Source organism: Zalophus californianus, chromosome 2 (assembly GCF_009762305.2).
Source record: "Zalophus californianus isolate mZalCal1 chromosome 2, mZalCal1.pri.v2, whole genome shotgun sequence".
In the NCBI taxonomy this organism is placed as follows: domain Eukaryota; kingdom Metazoa; phylum Chordata; class Mammalia; order Carnivora; family Otariidae; genus Zalophus; species Zalophus californianus.
The window spans coordinates 176,400,366-176,403,909 of NC_045596.1; positions in this window are offsets into that span (position 1 = coordinate 176,400,366).

A 3,544-nucleotide genomic window follows, 5' to 3' on the forward strand; every position below is an offset into this window, starting at 1 on the left:
TGGGGTTAGGACTCCAATATGTCTTTTTTGAGGGATATAATTCAACGTATGACAAAGACAATCTCGGTGCTTGGTGAGATGGCTCCACGGATGGACAAATGGAAAGCCACACAATGGAGTGGGGAAGGAAAAGCATCCCATAGACAGGCAGCCAAAACACTCTCCTCGCATATGGAGACAGATTGTTTCCACGGCTGAAGAGCTGCTCCCCAGACTCACCAGCCTTCTTGGGCAATACCATTTCCAACATGTGGTCATACCCGCTTTAGTCCTTGGAGTGAACATCTGATCACACGTAGCTCCCATATGCACAAAGTAATTTGGTCCTGGGATTCAGATATCACCGAGGGGAACCCTGGCTCAGGCTTGTGAGACCAGATTGTATAAATTGCTTTCAAACCTATACATGTTAAACTAAATCCATATTTTCAAGGTGGCAGTAACCTTAGGAGAAAAGTAGTTTTTAAGAACATGGTCGGCAGCAAATGTATGTACTTCTAGAATACGTCGAAGCTTCTCTCCGGCACCTCTTAACCTTTCAGAAATTTAGTACCTACGCTGCTTCTGTGATCCTGGGTCATTTTCTGCAATGTTTCTCAATTGCAGTTTAGCAGGATCACCCTCTAGACAGCATCCATAGATTTTTTTTAAGACCTGAAAGCAGCGGGGCCAATGAACCACTAAAAATAGCTACATTCGTGGTTCAATTAAATCCAACTTGACATCCTTAGTGCATCTGTAATGCGATAATAATGATGATCTACCTCATAGCGCTGTTGTGAGAAATAACAAATGAGTGATTGTAAAGCACTCTGAAAATAGAAAGGGCCCAATAAAAGCTTGTAATTGCTAACGGTAATCATTTGCAAGTGACCTAGAAATTACTAAGTTATAGCACTCATCTTGTCACCAGTTCTTCTTGTGTAATGTTCGGATTTCCAGCCCCAAGCTCTGTGTTGAGAAATTTATGTTGCTACACTGCAGCCTGAGGGAGCTTTCTAAGGAAAATACTTAAAAGCAATCAATCCCTGTATAGTGTCCAGGGTAACTGTATATCCCTGTATAGATACTATCCCTGTATCACTGGCCTTTAAAATGTTTCTTTCTTCCCTGTAGTTGAAATTAGAGATAAATTCTTGATATTCATTCATTCATTCATTCAGCTGTCATTCAGAGGCTTCCACTCAGGAGGAACACCATGCCTCTCCCTTGAGGATCGTCCTGCTCCCTTCTACGTTGCTTTCTTAAAAGAACTGCGATAATGGGTAAACTGCCCCACTGCCTTATTTCATCAACGTCCTTTGTCCTTCCTCTTTATAAAAAGCTCACCAGGAGAGGCCGATCTTTAACCAAACCCAGGAGGATTTACTCTATCCCCTCAGCTATCTAGGGACCAGAATGAGTAACTGGTAACTGGGCACCAGAAAAATGTGCAATAATCCATTAGGGTTTCATGTCTGCTGGGCCTGGAACGCTCTCCGCAAAGAGTATGGAACCCTTCCTGCAGGTTCGACTTCATCCCGAAACTAACAATGGTTCTAGTTAGAGGAATGTCCGCGTCAGGCCTTGGGTTATTAGTCCAACAGTCCTTGCTGCCTCCACATCCTGGTTCCCTATTTTCTCCTCCTTCCCGTGTCTTAGTGAATAAGGTGCTAATTCATCTCCCAGTTCCTTGGAGGCAGGATTCTTCTTAGTTCCGGGGCATTTTCTGAAGATTGGATTTTTCATCTTGAGACCTGGAGCCTCTTTGTGATTAAAGAGTCCCTCAAGCCACGTCTCCTAGTCCTCAGGCCTAACCTTTTTCCTTTTTTTCCCCCCCTTTTTATTGTTATGTTAATTACCATACGTTACATCATTTGTTTTTGATGTAGTGTTCTATGACTCATTGTTTGTGCATAACACCCAGTGCTCCATGCGGAATGTGCCCTCTTTAATACCCATCACCAGGCTAACCCATCCCCCACCCCCTCCCCTCTAGAACCCTCAGTTTGTTTTTCAGAGTCCAACGTCTCTCATGGTTCGTCTCCCCCTCTGACTTACTCCCCTTCATTTTTTCCCCTCCTGCTATCTTCTTCTTCTTTTTTTTTCTTAACATATATTGCATTATTTGTTTCAGAAGTACAGGTCTGTGATTCAACAGTCTTGCACAATTCACAGCGCTCACCATAGCACATACCCTCCCCAGTGTCTAGCGCCCAGCCACCCCATCCCTCCCACTCCCCCACCACTCCAGCAACCCTCAGTTTGTTTCCTGAGATTAAGAATTCCTCATATCAGTGAGGTCATATGATACATGTCTTTCTCTGATTGACTTATTTCACTCAGCATAACACCGTCCAGTTCTATCCACGTCGTTTTAAATGGTAAGATCTCATTCCTTTTGATGGCTGCATAATATTCCATTGTGTATATAGACCACCTCTTCTTTATCCATTCATCTGTCGATGGACATCTTGGCTCCTTCCACAGTTTGGCTATTGTGGACATTGCTGCTATAAACATTGGGGTGCACGTACCCCTTCGGATCCCTACATTTGTATCTTTGGGGTAAATACCCAGTAGTGCAATTGCTGGATCGTATGGTAGCTCTAATTTCAACTGTTTCAGCAACCTCCATACTGTTTTCCAGAGTGGTTGCACCAGCTTGCATTCCCACCAACAGTGTAGGAGGGTTCCCCTTTCTCCACACCCCCGCCAACATCTGTCGTTTCCTGACTTGTTAATTTTAGCCATTCTGACGGGTGTGAGGTGGTATCTCATGGAGGTTTTGATTTGGATTTCCCTGATGCCGAGCGATGTTGAGCACTTTTTCATGTGTCTGTTGGGCCTAACCCTTTTTCTAATGGTTTCTATTCCACAGTGGAGAGCTCAGCTTCAGCTTTTTCTGCCCCTTCCTGACACACAACCCTGGACCTGGAAGTGTTTGAAATGGCCAGTTCGTGGTACTTGAATCTGCCTATTCACTCCTTCCTTTCCTCCCTGCCTGCCACAAATATTAAGTCCCTTCTCTGATCTCAGCACAGTGCTTGACCCTGGGGACATGAAGGTTTTCATAACATTTCAATCCTTATGCAGCTGTCTCTAGAATCACCAAACATTAGCTGGATCCCTGGGGGGGACCCACCACTACTTTGCAGCCTGTGAGGTGCAACGCATGTAAAGATAAGGTCAGGTAAGGCCAGGGTTTGAAGCTAGCACTTCAGAAAGTGGCTGCTCCCTGGGCACTCAGCAGAGCAGCTGACCACGGGCTCTGAGCAGCTTGGATCTCTCTGTTCTGACTCTGGACTCATTGAGCTTCCTCTTAGCTTTGCCTTGCGATCGGCTGGATCGGCTGTCTCCTCGGAGCATACTCTGACCCCGCAAGTGGCTATTTTTCCTGCTCAGCACATCCTGTAATTCCTGCAATCATTCCTAGCTTCTGTAAAGGGCTTTGACTGTAACCATGAATGTTTCTTTTGGGTCTGATTTTCCCAAGGCCCCAGAAGGAAGTACTTTACTCTCCAATTTCTTGCATTTGACCTGTTGAATCTGTTTTAGGAGCTCA